Source organism: Pinus tabuliformis, chromosome Q, assembly GCF_031772625.1.
Source record: "Pinus tabuliformis cultivar Carrire ecotype Pingquan chromosome Q, CPIR1, whole genome shotgun sequence".
In the NCBI taxonomy this organism is placed as follows: Eukaryota; Viridiplantae; Streptophyta; class Pinopsida; order Pinales; family Pinaceae; genus Pinus; species Pinus tabuliformis.
Genome location: NC_142296.1, coordinates 201,683,745 through 201,701,639, shown reverse-complemented (window position 1 = coordinate 201,701,639; position 17,895 = coordinate 201,683,745). Strand labels below are relative to the sequence as shown.

Below are 17,895 nucleotides of genomic sequence, written 5' to 3'. Positions count from 1 at the left end.
GATGCATTATTGATCTTATTCTCTGATGGATGGTTACTTTCACTTGAGTTCATGTTATTTTTGTCAGGTGGACCACATCATCCTAGGCCTTGAGGGCACCCACTCCACAAATACCCAGGCCTTTCAGAGAAATATACGACTTAGCAGATGTGACATTGACAGAGTTGAGCCTCCTGTACCGTCGAGACCTAGGACGTTGGTATACTTTGACCTAGCATTGAGGATCCTTCATGATGACACCACTGGACCTAGTGTGCCCCTAGGATGGCCTTGACACAACCTATTGGGCAAGGCCTAATTCAGAGCCCAGATGAGGATGGTCTCCCATTGAGAGACTAGGGAGGGCTTCTGCACTCGAATAAGACTTAACACTAGAGAGGGGCCTTATTTGGACAGTTGGAGACCCATGGAGACCACATCATGGTTCCCATTCTGCACTTGGGACCCCAAAGGAGGATTTGAGGGCAATTCCTCAAATTTTGGATGATACAGGCAATTTGACACTTTTGGATGCCTCAATACACATTGGCATGGCATTTTCAGCCCTAAAAGGGAATGTCGTCAGCATTATGAGAGGCTATGACTCACATACGTGGGCATTTATGGTCTAATTTTTCATTTTGCTAGTGGATTGGCTTGTAACGTGTAAAGACAGTAAACAATATCCTAATTTATATCATGAACCTGTAAACAAATTTCCTGAGATCTTACAAAAATCAATTAACAGCACTGCTGGGGTACCTACCTGTGTCACTGGGGTTGAATATGCTGTGCCCCTGCAGTTGAAGATGCCTCCAGTTGCGCTGCTACAGTTTCCAAAACACTGAATCCACCCAGCCAAACTGAGCAGAACCTGGCTCCTCAATCCAGTAAGCTTCTTAACAGAAGCCGACTATTCCCCCATGCCCAGAACCTCAAAACACTCAAGTTCTTCCTGTGGATGATTTCCTCCTCCTTCACAATTCTTCCCTCTGTTTTTCTCCCCTTCACAATTCCATGTCCCGTGGTTTTATTCTGTTGTTTGGCGGTGGCCGCTCTTCCATCTGCAACCCACCGCTCAGCCTGTTGATGACACGCTTCCCCCTTACGTATTCATCCCTTATCTCTTTTAAGGTCGAGGATGTACATGATTTATGTTTTGAATTCATATTCCATTTTTATTAAAATATTCTTTTAATATAAATACTATATTGTATATATCACTTTATGTTTTAATATATATCACATTTAAACATTATAAACATTATGATTTAATATATCACAATGTTTTGTATATATATATATATATATATATATTTAATATAGCTTTATAACTTTATACTTAGATCTCCTTTTAATTAATTTCTTATATATATTTTATTAATTTATTAATATAATTCTTTTATCAATAATCTGGAATATATAATTTATATAGTCCTCTTTTAAGATCTACCCATACATTAAGCAATATTGATGAATGAGTAGAACCTCTATTCAAAGAAGTGTCATGGTATTTAGCACTTATAATCAATTTAGTATAAAATACTAGTGCGGTGTATGCGACACATGCATATGTAGCTATCATATGCATGTACCGTATACCTGCTATTATGCTTGCGTTCTTTATATTTATAGATGGGTCGTTACATACACTCCCCCTTCAGAAAACTTCATCCCGAAGTTAGAGTTTTTATCTTATCTGATTACTTATGATAGCAATTAGTACATTCTTCTTAGGTTTGTAAACCGAGGTTAAAATTCTTATTTAATATAAGGAGACTATAAAATTGGTGTTTTGAATATTTTTAGGTTTATGATTTTAATGGTCATGCCTTGCCCTATCCAGGTTCTCAAGCTATTCTAAAATCATCCTATCATTCCTAATCTCTTCTGCTCCCATCCTATCCGTCCTCTACTGGAGTATGCCATGGCGTCAGTTTTACTAACCTAACCATTCATAAACTCTAAGGTGACAGCGTCGGTTATACCGACCTGATTCCCAGTAGGCATCCGGCAGTCATCATCACACGTCTAGGGGAGCGTGATTCGCACAGTCCTCCCATGACTCTAGGGTTCGGAGGATAAACGGTGGGCAACACCTCCACCCCTCCCAGTAGAATTAGGGTTAATACCCTATCATAGAATCTCTTCGAGCCTTAATTGTTCTGAGGTTCTGTCATCACGTGGTCATTTTGGTAACTGTTTATTATCTGCAATCATACACTTATCCATGCATTTATAAAATGTGCATTAGCATATTCAAAATAACTTATGTATAATTCACATATGTCAACTACAGTATAACATATTTTGCCATATTCTATTCATGTCATTGACTTTCATTTAAAATGTAATTATTCCTTGATTTCTATTCCATCGATCATATTGACATGTATAAATAAAACAGATTTATAATATCTTAATTCCTATCAGAAGTAAAATCATTTAATTGTCTTAAACTTTACTTTGACAACTATAATTTAGTAAGATCAATAACATATTTTGTTTTGGTATCCATGTACCAGCAGAATTTAAACATAGATTATGTCACAAAATTTCACATTTATATATAATCATTCAAAATGGTTTTGAGTCTCTGATTGCAGTGAAGTAAATATATACTAAACATAGCTTAAAGTTCTTCAAAATTAACACAGATTTTGGTATCTTTGACATATGCCTTTTGTATCTTTCCAACTAGCTGATCCAGGACTATACTTGTCCCACTGGACCTTAACTTGGTCTACCAGGCGATTCTTGAGCTGTCAAACCCTACGTTCCAGTATACGTAATGGTTCGACCGATACGATTCCCTCGTCCGATACCTGCAATTCCTTCCATTGAAGGTTATGAGATTGATCAACTATATAATGTCTTAATACAGATACATGAAATACATTATGAATTTTATGCAGGTGAGGTGGTAGGGCAAGACGATAGGTGACAGGTCCAACTCTTTCCAGGACTTTAAATGGTCCAATAAATCAGGGTGACAACTTTGTCCCTTTTCCGAATCGAATAGTACTTTTATTTGGTTTGATGCGGATGAAAACCTAATCCCCTACTTCATACTTCCTATCAATTCTATGAGCATCAACATAACTCTTTTGTCTATCCTGTGCTTCGTTTAATCGTTGTCTAATTTGTCTTACCTGCTCTTCCATTTCTCGGATTAATTTTGGTCCTATCATCACTCGATATTCTAACCTGTCCCAACTTAATGGTGTTCTGCAAGGTCTGTCGTATAATGCTTCAAACGGAAGCATTCTAATCGAACTGTGGTAACTGTTATTGTATGTGAATTCGACTAAGGGTAAGTACTTTTCCCAGTGTGATTGCTGATCCATAACATACATTCTCAACATATCTTCAAGTACTTGATTTACCCTTTCTGTTTGCCCATCAGTCTCAGGATGGTAAGCAATGCTTAAATTTAGTTGAGTTCCTAAGGCTGACTGCATGCAAGTCCAGAATCTTGAAGTGAATCGCGAATCTCTATCGAATATAATCTTCTTAGGTACTCCATGAAATCTGATAATTTCATTTATGAATACTCGAACTACGTCAGCAACATCGTAAGTATCTCTTACGGGAATGAAATGGGCGCTTTTTGTTAATTTATTTACTACTACCAGAATGGCATTGTGTCTTTGAGAAGTAAAAGGTAGCCCAGCGATAAAATCCATAGAAATAATCTCCCATTTGGTCATAGGAATGTCGTGAGGTTGCAAGAGACCTACTAGATGACAATGATCTGCTTTTACTTGTTGACATTCCAAACATTTTGCAACAAATTGGGCGATATCATGTTTCATGCCTGACCAGAAGAAGAATTTCTTAGTATCCAAATACATTTTCTTTACTCCAGGATGTGCACAATATACTGCTCTATGGGCTTCCCTAAGGATAGTGTCTCGAAGATCCTTATTATCAGGAATATACATCCTTCCATGGAATCATAAGATTCCATCATTTTCTAGTTCATATCCTTCAAATTTAGATTCTTTTGGCTTTTTACCCTCAAGACTAGATCTCACCTTTAAATACCAGCTATCTTTTATGAGATATTCCAGTACTCATTGTCTTAAGTCTACTTTAATAGGTATGAGAGAAAATATCCAAGGTCTTCTGCTTAAAGCATCTGCTACTACATTTTCTTTTCCCTTAATGTATGATATTCCAAAGTCATATTCACTTAGGAATTCACTCCATCGCCTTTGTCTGGCATTTAAGTCTCTTTGGGTGAACAAATATTGTAGACTTTGATGGTCGCTTTTAAGTGTAAAACTTCGCCCCACTAGATAATGTCTCCAGATCTTTAAAGCTAGTACTACAATGGCTAACTCTAAATCATGAGTAGCATAGAGTTCTTCATGAGATTTTAACTTTCTGGAAGCATATGCTATCACTCCTCTATCCTGCATCAATATTGCACCCAGCCTTTGCTTGGATACATCAGTACATACTGTAAAGTCTTTGTCCATATCAGGGACTCTTAGAATTGGTGCACTGGTGAGTAGTCTTTTGAGTTCAGAGAATGCTTTATTACATTCCTCAGTCCATTCATACTTAACACCTTTACGCTGAAGTGTGGTAATCGGTTTTGCAATTTTGGAGAATCCCTCCACAAATCTTCAGTAATAACCGGCTAAACCCATAAAGCTTCGTATTTCATGTGCGTTTTTTGGTATTGGCCATTCCATGATTGTTTTTACCTTCTCTGGGTCTACTGAAATCCCTTCACCTGATATGATATGACCTACGTAATGAATCTTTTCCTGAAAGACTGAACACTTGGATAATTTTCCATACAACTGATGTTCTCTAAGGCAGGACAATATTATCCATAAATGATCTTCGTGCTCTTTCTTATTCTTGGAATAGATGAGAATATCATCTAAAAATACTTGTACAAATTGATCAAGATATTCGCAGAAAACACTGTTCATAAGATTCATGAATACTGTTGGTGCATTTGTTAATCCAAATGGTACCACAGTAAATTCATAATGTCCAAAACGTGTCCGGAATGCAGTCTTAGAAATATCGTTTTCAGAAATCCTTAGCTGATGATAGCCTGATCGAAGATCAATTTTTGAAAAGACAGCAGCTCCTTTCATTTGATCGAAAAGATCATCGATTCGAGGCATAGGATATTGATTCTTTACTGTAGCTCGATTCAAGTCTCGATAATCTATGCATAATCTTAAAGATCCATCTTTCTTCTTCACAAAAATTACAGGAGCGCCCCAAGGTGATATACTGGGTCGAATATGTCCTATATCCAGTAGTTCCTTCAATTGAATTTGCAATTCTTGAAGTTCTGGAGCTGTCATTCTATAAGGCGTTTTAGAGATCGGTTGGGTACCAGGTTTTAATTCAATAGTGAGATCCAGCTCTCTTACAGGGGGTAATCCTGGTAGTTCTTTTGGAAATACATCCGGAAATTCGGCTAACACCGGATATTGTTCTAAGGATGGTCCTTTTTCTTTGCTTACTTCTTGAATTACATATGCCTGACAACCTTTCCTTAAACAACGCTTCATTTTCATTGCTGATATGTAGCGTAAAGATACTTTTCTCTTGATTCCTTGAATTTGGATTGCTTCTCCTTCATCATTTATACCTAGAATTCTTTTCCCATAACAGTCTACCCAAGCTTGATGAGCTTCTAGCCAATCCATACCTATGATAAGATCATAAGTTCCTAAGGTTGTGACATAAACTTTCAGTTTAGTCGTACAGACCCCTAGGTCAATTTTGCATTGATCCACACTTAAGCCCACGGATTGGAGTTCTCCTGAGGCCATTTCCACCTATTTGAAATCATTTTGTCTGCGAGCTGCCAACCCACATTTGTTTAATGCATATGACGAAATGAAACTATCTGTGGCACCAATATCAAATAAGATTTTGAGTTTTATACCATTGATAATACCTGAAGATTCCACTATAGTGGATTGATGTGCTGCTTGGTCGTTGCTGACTACTGCATGAATTCTATGATTACCTTGATTATTTGATATTGGTTCCTTTCCAATCCTATGCAATATATTTGACGAAGCTTCTAGACAATCACGTTGAAAATGCGGTCCTCCACATCCCTAACAATTACGCTGCGTTGATCGTCTTGAATCAGGACGTGAATTTTTAGATAAAGAGCTTCGTCCTCTCATGTTGATTCCTCTCGAATTTCTTCCTCTACTGGCAATTCCTCAAGATGTCCATGGACTGGTGTTTGATGATTCTGTGGCTATAGTGTTCACTGCCATGGGAGCTCTTGTTCCTACATTTCTTGGGGTAAATCTATTACTGTAAGGTGGCCTCGAGCTACCTCCTCTGAAGAAATTTTGGGGAGTCTTTCCTGGAAATCCTGATTGTAAAGGTTATGTTGGCCCTACATATTTTTTGATTCCAAGGTGCTCTTCTGCATAATGACCACATTCTACTGCCTCAGCTACTGATGATGGTTTCCACATGCTCACCAAGGCTTTGATGCGAGGATTTAACCCAAATATGAAGCGTTCAGCTTGACGTTCATTAGAATCTAAGTAGTGAATGTATTTTACAAGCTCCATAAACCTTATCTCGTACTCTTCCACTGTTTTATTACCCTGTACTAAGGTATGGAAGGCTTTGGCTTGTTGTTGTTGAAAGTATGGAATTAATACTTTGTGCGGAATCTTTCCTCAAATAGTTCCCAAGGGACATTATCTGATGTAAGGTGCAGTTGCTTTTCCAGATTTCCCCACCAAATCAAGGCACTTTCCTTTAATTGAAATACAACAATTTTTGTTTTTGCTGAAGAAGAATATTCTCTTAATCTAAAGCATCTGTTCATTCCTTCTAACCATGCCTCAGCGCATTCACCTACTCGACCTCCTGAAAATTCTGGGAGTTTAATTTTCTGAAGCTCCCTAGAAATATCTTCTTTTGATCTTTTGGGCTCAAAATTCTTTGGTTCCGCTGAACTGGTAGTTAAGGATTGAAGTTCTTCTTTGGTCTTAGCCTTAGTTGATTCTTTTAATGTCTCCAATAAGGCTTCCAATGAGTTCATTATCACGGTCAACTGTGGTGCTGGAATGATTGGTGTTGATAATGGTCTTGGTGGAGACGACGGTGATAGTGGGGGCGATGGGGATGATGATGGCGACGGTGGCGGCATTAATGACAGTGATGCTACCCGATCACATCGTTATCGCTCATATGTCTTTACCATTGTAATGTTCCCTGTGTACATAATAAAATTCTATAAAAATTTGAGGTAGACATTCGAATTTAACATATAGTTTTCTTTTTGCAATTTCACATTCATAAACAGGTATAGTTTTTTTGCTATTTTTATCTGCTAGGCAGATTTTACTGGCACTGAGGTCAGGGAGGGTGGTCTCGCGACCTCCTTGTCCTAATGCAGGGTATTCTATCCTAATATGAAATAATGCAGAAGGGTATGGTTATTAATGCCTAGGGTAGATCATCCAAAATTAATTACTAAGTAACACTCGCAAAATTAAATATTTAAATATTAATTATCTCGTTATAATGAACATCGTCAACACACCCATCACGCCTCAAACTATTACCTTTTTTAAAGAAAGACACACATCGTTACAATGGTTAATATGTTACTTAAATGTATACTACTAGAATATCAATTATAACATTTTTTTTTTTTAAATATAAGGGTTAAACTTAAATGGTACCAATTTAAACAAAATATCATATATTTTTTATTATTATTTTTTTAAATAAATATAAGGTCAAACTTTAATAGAACCACGTAACTTAAATGGTACCAATTTAAACAAAATATCATATTTATTTATCTAACATAGTATTTACATTATTTTATTCTTCTTATCAAAGTTTGAGTTATAATTAATTAAACAATATCATTTACTTTGAACTACAACAAATATAAAAACAACGAATATTTAACATGACGTCCATAGTCGACAGAGACGTGTCCTTTTCATTTGAATTCACCTTGATCATTGTTGCAGTCAATGAGACATATGGTGCTCGAGACTAGGCTCACTAATACCACCGGTTGAAATGTGTAACATTATAAGATGCTACGTGTCACATACTACATGGTATTACTCCATCCACCTTCCACGTAGCATCGATGCTGCCACCAGACCGGGAAATTCAAACAACTGCTCCTATGCTCCGTGCGTTCCACTTACTATAATTGTATTCAGGTTATGGGAGATGGATTTAACTGTGCATTGTTAATACGCTCACTAATGCCACAATAGTCGCTGGCCCTCGATTGTGAATAAAACTGTCAATATATTCCAAAACCACTGATGCCACAATAGTCTTTGGCCCTCGATTGTGAATAAAACTGTCAATATATTCCAAAACCATTGAGCATCCTTATGTTGATCACACAGAAGCTACAACGGTCTTCAGGCAGAGGGCTGAGATGACACTCCCGCTGCTATCGCCGCAGCGTTGCTGACAAGCTGGCGATTGCTCGAGGTAGCCAAGACAATATTACCGTAGTTGTCGTGGATTTACAGAGACGCCGACACCATCAGAGCAGATGATTTATTCATTCCTTAATATGTATTTCTTGGTATGATATTGTTTTTAAACACAGCGTCTTTATTATGTATGAAGATCTAGCAATTTTTGGTTTCCAAATACAAATTTAAATGTACAAAAACTATTGCACCGCTTCCATTGGCTTGTTCCTGGCTATATAACAGGTGGTGAGAATCGGTCAAAGGAAAAAGCGAGGTTGTATAAAGGAATAACCATTCTAGTTGCTACTCCTGATTGGATTTTGGATCACTTAAAGCATACATCCTCCTTCGTTCATAATCGCCTTCGCTGGTTGGTTTTTGATGAAGCAGACAGACTTTTGGACCTAGGATTCGGTAGAGACATAAAGGAGATATTGACCCTGTTGGAGGCTGGGAAACTTGGATTCGTCAATGAGAATATAGCAAATAACCGGTCTTTTGATGATGAGTACCAGAGGCAGAACTTGCTCTTGTCAGCAACACTGAATGAGGAAGTTAATGATCTTGCAAAAATAAGCTTGAACAATCCTGTCACCATTGGGCTGAAAGAGAGAATTTTTTCTCAAGGTAAGACCAAATTATATTCTGGTCTTTCTGCAGAAGCACTAACAAATGAATGGGCTCTGCCTGGAACTTGTAGTTCAGCATCAGAATACAGATTTCCAGCTAAGTTAGTTCAGAGTTACATCAAGGTGCCATGTCGTTTAAGGTTTGTAGTGTTGTTGGCTCTTTTGCGATCTCAATTTGAAGCAGAACCTTCTCGCAAGGTTGTTGATTTCTTCTCAACATGTGATGCAGTGGATTTCCACTATGCTTCCATAAGTGAGTTTCACTGGGTTTCACATTTTCAAGAGGTGGATGAAGAAAAGGGAAGATTCATAAAATGCAAAACATTTCGTCTACATGGAAATATGGCACAAGCAGAACGAAAGGAAACTTTTCATGGATATAATGAAGAAAAATGTGCTCTTCTCTTATGCACTGATGTAGCAGCAAGAGGCTTGGACTTTCCGAAAGTTGGATGCATTATTCAGTATGACTCTCCAGGAGATGCAAATGAATATGTGCACAGGGTTGGTAGAATAGCTCGTCTAGACCAGAAAGGTGAAGTTGTGTTATTTTTGCAGCCTATTGAGTTGGATTATTTGAAAGAATTGCAGAAACATGGCGTGCCCTTGAATGAGCTTTCAGTTCAAAATGTTTTGGATCATATTCGAGTGCGTGGAAGGACATAGATATGCATCCTGGGGCATTGGCTATGTAGAAGGCTTTGGAATCAATTTACAGACAGTATTCAAGTCAAAATTTAGCAAAACGCAGGTGGGTTTTAATAATTTGAGGTCGGAGGATTAAAGGCTCTGATACCAAATGTAAAGACCATAAACAATATCCTGATTTATATCATGAACCTGTAAACAAATTTCCTGAGATCTTACAAAAATCAATTAACAGCACTGTTGGGGTACCTACCTGTGCCGCTGCGGTTGAATATGCTGTGCCGCTGCGGTTGAAGATGCCTTCGGTTGCGCTGCTACAGTTTCCAAAAGACCGAATCCACCCAGCCAAACTGAGCAAAACCTGGCTGCTCAATCTAGTAAGCTTCTTAACAGAAACCGACTGTTCCCCCGTGCCCAGAACCTCAGAACACTCAAGCTCTTCCTGTGGATGATTTCCTCCTCCTTCACAATTCTTCCCTCCGTTTTTCTCCCCTTCACAATTCCATGTCCCGTGGTTTTATTCTGTTGTTTGGCGGTGGCCGCTCTTCCATCTGCAGCCCACCGCTCAGCCTGTTGATGACACGCTCCCCCCTTACGTATTCCTCCCTTATCTCTTTTAAGGTCGAGGATGTATATGATTTATGTTTTGAATTCATATTCTATTTTTATTAAAATATTCTTTTAATATAAATATTATATTGTATATACTATATATCACATTATGTTTTAATATATATCACATTTAAACATTATAAACATTATGATTTAATATATCACAATGTTTTGTTATATATATTTTTTAATATAACTTTATAGCTTTATACTTAGAGCTCCTTTTAATTAATTTCTTATAGATATTTTATTAATTTATTAATATAATTTTTTTATCAATACCCTGGAATATATAATTTATATAGTCCTCTTTTAATATCTACCCATACATTAAGAAATATTGATGAATGAGTAGAACCTCTATTCAAAGAAGTGTCATGGTATTTAGCACTTATAATCAATTTAGTATAAAATAGTAGTGCGGTGTATGCGACACATGCATATGTAGCTATCATATGCATGTACCGTATACCTGCTATTATGCTTGCGTTCTTTATATTTATAGATGGGTCGTTACATAACGCAAGTTTATCTTCTGTCAAAATTGTTGTAGGGGCTTCAATAGACTAAAATTACTTGAGGTAGACCTCATATAAATAGAGGTCACCTCTATTTCATTTTCATCATCACTTGTGGATCAATTCAGCCTTCTTACAGATTTTTGGCCTAGCTGAAATTTGCCTTGTATCTTGTGGAGATGTGATCTTTTGTGGATTTTTTGCTTATGGAGCTATTCTCTTGCTTTGGAGATGTCATTTTGGAACAATAAAGGATTGGTCCATGCAATCTTATTGTAAATATTCTATGTATTTAAACATATTTATGGCTATTGTATGGAATGGATATTGTTAGGGTTTCTATGTGCTAGTTTTTATTGAAATTTTTCTATGAAATTTTTTCAATGGTATTGTGTGTACTACCCTATTTAAGATTTTGTGTGACAATCCATTGAGTGATCCTTCATGTTGATCTCTCCTCAATGACTTTATTCCCTCATAAAATGACAGTGAGGGTATGTGTTAACATTGGCAAATAGGGCCAAATTCCACCTTAGGACAACTCATATGACGGAGATGATTATTGCATTGGATTCCTCTTTTCGAGAGGTCCAATTTTGATATAAAGATCATCTGATTCTAACAAGCAGAAGCGTAATTTTGAATTTATTCTATCTCATGCACAAATTGTCAAGGTCGACTTCAATCAAATGTAGGCTCAAGAAGCCCAATGGATGTGTCTCCTCACCCTCAATGAATTGTATAAATAGGAGTACCTCTCCTCATTTGGACATCACTCATCACATTATTTCATCTCTCCCTCTTCTCTTGATTGGTTCGTACAGCTTGGGGTAGTCTCTCTCTTCTTCGCACGTGTGGCAGGAGATCGAATATTTCTGGGACAGAATAGGCCGAAATTTCAGAGCAACAGTCTAGCGTTGACCAAGGTAGATTTGACCATCTTTAACTTCGGTTTTCAGGGCATAATTCCGATTTTTCTAGGCCAAGTTGTTGGGCACAAAAATCGAGATGTTTTGGGCAGTTTGACCAGCATTAACCACAGCGTTGACTTTCGATTTGACCACATAAATTACAGTTGTGTTTCTCTCTCCTTTAATTAGGTTTGACCAAACTATTTTGGGCTAACTTTGACTCTCCTTGAAGGCCAAATTGCACTATTGTTGACCAGGCTACTTGGAGGACGTTTTGGTGTTATTTGACCAGCATTGACATTCTGGTTAGGGCTGAAGTTTGACTACAAATTTTCCAGGGTTGTTTTGGGCAAGTAAATTTGATATTTGTACTCTCTCTCTGCTGAACTATTGAATAATAATAAGAAGATTTGATCAAAGGGTTTTCCCCACATTGGGGTTTTTTTCCCTGGCATCCGCCAAATCTTGTGTCCTCTTGTCTTGGCTTATCTTTTGGACTTGTTTTTATGTTCTATGTGCATTACTATCAATGCGTTTAAGTTAATGTGATTGCTACTGGAAATAATTGGAAATTGTCATTGAGTTGATAAGGAACATTGAAGTAAATTTTGCTAAAGCATAGAACATACCATTTTTATCTAAAATTAACATGGTATCAGAGATTAGGTGAAGACAAAGCCCAAGCAAGAGTGAGGAAAAGAAATCACTAAGGGAAGTTGTTGGACAAGAACTTGGAACTAGTCCCAATGACAACTACATCCTACTTCAAATCCGACTATCATGCATGGAATATGTCTCTAGATTTGACATTAGAAGAAAATAATGCCATGGATTATGTCAAAGGAAGAATAGTGGAGCCTCCTTCAAATTAATCCGTAGCTGCACAAACTAAGTACAAGAAAGGTGAGGTTAAAGCTAAGAAAATTATTGTTGATTCTATTCACAAGCCTTTGGTTGCCTATATTTCTGATTTGGGAACATCTAAGGAGATTTATAACAAGCTGGTTGGGATGTTCAAAGTAGATAATGCAAATCAAGTTCTCTTTCTCAAGAACAAGTTGAAAGACATCAAAATGGATAGAGGAGAATCCATTCAATCCTACTTCATGAGGATTACTGAGATCAAGAATGATCTCCTATCTATTGGAGAAGTCATTGGTGACAGGGAGCTCACTCTTATTGCACTTGGAGGCCTTACAAAAGAATGGGATGTGTTTAACACTACCATCCTCAACAATGATAGGATTCTGAGATTTGATGAATTATTGGCTAGATGTGCTCAAGAAGAAATAAGGATGATGGAAAGAGACAAGCCCTCAAATGGAAACAATCATACTACCTTCTCTGCTCATGCTAAGAGGAAGAACAATCTTGGTCCAAGAAGACAAGGTCAAGGGTTCAATTTGGGATTCAAAGAAGGAAGAAAAGGAAGATGCTTCAATTGCAACAAGTTTGGACATTTTTCTAGAGAGTGTCCTCACAAGAAGGATACTCCAAGAGATGATGAAAACCATAACAACAACTACAAGGGAAATGGCAATCAAAGGAACAACATGTTCAACAACAAAGGAAAGAGGAATGCTCCCGCTGCTCAAAATGGAAATGGTCGTCCTCCCAAGAAGTCAAGAAACTCTAGGTATGAAGAAGTTAATGTTGGTGAAAAGAAAAAAGAATTTTATCTTATTTCTTCCCTCACCACCACCTCTCCTCTAGATACATTAGATCATTGTTTGATTGATAGTGGTGCCTCAAGGCACTTCACTGGGTACAAAGAGACTCTCTCAAACTTGATTGAAAAGAAGACAAATATGGAGATTATACTTGGGGATAATGACACTTATCCCATGAAAGGAATTTGGATTGTTACTCTTCACTTAAATCAAGGTCAAACCCGTCATTTACAAGAAGTGTTGTATGTACCTGATCTGAAAAAGAACCCAGTCTCTATTTCTGCAATGGAAGATAAAGGTTTCAAAGTGACATTAATTGATGGGAAGGTTTGTGTTTGGAAAAGGAACCCAAAAGATGCATTCACTCTTAGATTCAAAGTTGAAGGTCTCTATCAGGTTGGAGGAGGTCCGTTGGGAGCAATGACTTGTTATACTTCTCTTCAATTCGAATTATGGCACCGAAGATTTGCTCGCCTTCATTACAAAGCCTTACCTGATGCAAGGAAGATGGTCACATTTATGCCCAAATTCAACTTGAATCATGAAGGCGTGTGTCAGGGTTGTGTAGCTGAAAAACATACAAGGGGAGCATCCCCTAAAGTGAAAGTCAAACTTCCAATATTATTCAATTGGTCCATTATGATCTATCAGGTATGTTTCCCATGACATCTTTGGGTGGATATTTGTACGATGCAATTTTGTGGATGACTTCTCTTGCAAAACATGGATCTATTTCTTGAAGAAGAAGGACGAAGTGTTCAAATGGTTCTGCTTTTTTAAAGCCTTGGTCAAGAATCAAACAGGGAAGAAGATCAAATTATTGAGAACTGATAATGAGACCGAATATCAATCAAATGAATTCAATGACTATTGTAGAGAAGCTGGCATTAAGAGGGAGACCACTACTGCATATACTCCTGAACAAAATGGTGTTGCCGAAAGGAATAATCGAACTATTATAGAAGCCACCCGTGCCATGCTTCATGACCAAGGTCTACCACAGTTCTTATGAGGAGACACTGCCAACACCATTGTGTATGTTCAAAATAGATGCTCACATCAAGCATTGCACTTCAAGACACCCAAAGAAGTATTCACTGGTAAGAAACTTGATGTTTCTCATTTTAGAATTTTTGGTTGTCCCGTATATTTTCATGTGCCGAAAGAGAAAAGAAACAAGCTAGATGCATCTGGGAAAAAAGGAACGTTTGTGGGCTACAGTGAAACATCGAAGGCACATAGAATTTATGTGCCTAGTCAAAGGGAAGTGGAAATAAATCATGATATCACTTTCGATGAAGATTATGCCCTTAGAAAAGTTTGAGATCTTCCTATCTTTAGGAAGGATAATGATGATGATGCAGGAAAGCAGGATGAACGTCCGACTGATTACCTGATGCCTGATGTTGAAGGTTCGATGGATCCCATTGATCCACCTCCTAGTGAGTCATCTACTTCAAGAAAAATACCTTTGTGGCTCAAAGATACTCTTGAAGATGCTGAAAGACATATTGCACCAAGGGGGACATTTCATGAAAGCAAGAAGTTGAACAGGTACCAAGGGTACTTAGCCGCCATGAGTACTATTGTACAATCTAAGCCTTATACATTCGAAGAAACTGTGAAACACCAAGTCTAGAAGGATGCAATCAACGAGGAATATGAGTCGATCATGAAGAATGATGTCTGGGATGTGGTTCCTAGACCCAAGCACAAGTCAGTGGTCACTTCAAAATGGATCTACAAGATCAAACATGGAGCTTATGAGAGTGTTGAAAAGTTGAAGGCTAGATTCGTTGCTCGCGAATTCTCTCAAAAGGAAGGAGTACAATACAATGAGATATTTGCACCTATTGCTTGATATACCACCATCTGTTCAATTATAGCCCTTATTGCCTCGCAAGGATGGAGCCTACACCAAATGGATGTCAAAACTGCCTTCTTACATGGCTCGCTTAAGGAGGAAGTCTGTTGAACAACCCCAGGGATTTGAAGTTCAAGATCGTAAGACACATGTATGCATGTTGAAGAAAGCCCTCCATGGGTTGAAGCAAGTCCCCAGGGCCTGGTATGAGAAGATTGATATCTATCCTATGAAGTTGGGATTTACAAGGAGCGATGCTGACCTGAACCTATACTTCAAGGTTGAAAAGGACAAGCCTCTCATTTTGGTCCTTTATGTGGATGACCTCTTTCTAACAGGTGATGACCCTCTCATTCATCAAAGTAATAGGGAGTTGGCTTCCGAATTTGAGATGAAGGACCTAGGACTTGATGCACTACTTCCTAGGGCTAGAGGTCTAGCAAAAGCCAGGTGAGATTTTCCTTTCTCAAAGAAAATACATTGTGAAGCTACTTGAGAGATGTGGGATGGTGGATTGAAAGTCTGTATCTACTTCGATGGAATTCAAGTTCAAGAAGCTATGTGGAAGTGTTGTTGGGCCCAGATTAGCGAACCCTTCTGAGTATCGTCAACTTGTGGGGTCCCTGATGTTCTTGGTAAACTCCCATCCTGACATATGCTTTGCTGTGAATACGTTGAGTCAATTTATGGTCGAACCTCATCACATTCATTGGATTGTTGCTAAGAATCTCTTGAGATATCTCCGGGGCACAATCCACTATGGACTGAGATACACTGCCGGGAACTTGAGGCTACATGGATATTCAGATGCTGACTGGGCTGGCAGTGTGGTGGATCGTAAGAGCACGTCTAGGTGTTGCTTCTCTTTGGGGTCTGCTTCAATATCTTGGATGAGCAGGAAGCAGAAATCGGTTGCTTTAAGCACCGCCGAGGCCAAATACATTGTTGCGAGTATGGCCTGTTGTGAAGCTGTTTGGTTGAGGAAGCTCTTCAGTGAGCTATTTGAGCACGTGCTAGATACCACTGTGATCTTCTGCAACAACCAGAGTGGGATTCGCCTATCAGAGAATCCCATGTTCCACGATCGCTCCAAACACATTGATATCAAGTACCACTTTATCCGGGATATGGTACAATGGGGAGCAATAAGGCTCCAACACATCAAGACGGATGAGCAAGTCACAAACATTCTCACAAAGCCTTTGGGGAAGTTCAAGTTCTTAACCTTTCGCGAGAGACTTGGAGTCGTCAAACGACCCTCCTATGAGGGTCTCGTATGAGTTGGACACTGAGCTCTGGGAGCTCTTGGGGGCTTGGGGTACTTCTTGGAGCTATGAGCGACCATAGGGTGAGTTGTTCACCTTCCCCTAGCCGTGCACTAGATATAGGGTGAGTGGTTCAACTTCCCCTGTGATAACCCCATGATCGTTGACATGTGTGTAGGGTGAGTGGTTCACCTTCCCCTATGATTGTGGACACATGTATGTAGGGTGGGTGGTTCACCTTCTCCTACGATTGACATATGCATAGGATGAGTGGTTCACCTTCTCCTATGGCATATGAGAAGGATGAGTGGTTCACCTTCTCTTGTCGATGCCCTAGCACACATCCTACCCATGGAGTCTAGGACTCATGGGAAGTACCTCTCATCTAGCCAATGAGTTGGGAAAAGATGGTTAGGGACCATAGCACTACTGATGGACGCATTGTGTACTATCATACTCCCTATGACTAGGATGCATGGTGTTCAACAACTTGATCTGGGATCAAGGACTGACTTTAGTCAGTGGAGAGTGGTATGATCTTGTGACTCACTCTTGATAACTTCTTCTTCATTATTACTTCATGGTTCAGTAGAGCAGAGCAGAGCAGTGATGACATGATGGTATGATGATGGTAGATGGATTGACAGATGGAATTCTCCCTAGTTGAGAGGGAGTGTTAAAATTGGAAACTAGGGCCAAATTCCACCTTAGGACATCTCATATGATGGAGATGATTATTGTATTGGATTACTCTTTTTGAGAGGTCCAATTTTGAGATGAAGATCATCTCATTCTAACAAGCAAAAGTGGAATTTTGAATTTATTCCCTCTCAAGCACAAATTATCAAGGTCGGCCTCAATCAAATGTACGCTCAAGAAGCCCAATGGATGTGTCTCCTCACCCTCAACGAATTGTATAAATAGCAGTGACCTCTCTCCTCATTTGGACATCACTCATCACATCATTTCATCTCTCTCTTCTCTTGATTGGCTTGTACAGCTTGGGGTAGTCTCTCTCTTCTTTGCACGTGTGGCAAGAGGTCGAATATTTCTGGGACAGAACAGGCCGAAATTTTAGAGCAACAGTCCAACGTTGAACAAGGTAGATTTGACAATCTTTGACTTCAGTTTTCAGGGCAGAGTTTTGATTTTTCTAGGCCGAGTTGTTTGGCACAGAAATCGAGATGTTTTGGGCAATTTGACCAGCGTTGACTTCAGATTGGACCGCAAAAATTATAGTTGTGTTTCTCTCTCCTTTGGTTGGGTTCAACCGAACTGTTTTGGGTTGACTTTGACTCTCCTTGAAGGCCAAATTAGACTGCTAT

At 38.6% G+C, this 17,895-nt stretch overlaps 1 protein-coding gene and 1 pseudogene across 1 annotated transcript in view; one reads left to right on the top strand and one right to left on the bottom strand.

Moving 5' to 3' along the window:
• LOC149218893 (Nuclear transport factor 2 (NTF2) family protein) overlaps positions 1–17,895 on the bottom strand; it is a 352,149-nt gene that overhangs the window by 80,160 nt on the left and 254,094 nt on the right. The window lies entirely within an intron of this gene.
• On the top strand, positions 7,062–9,748 carry LOC149218894 (DEAD-box ATP-dependent RNA helicase 17 pseudogene; annotated as a pseudogene).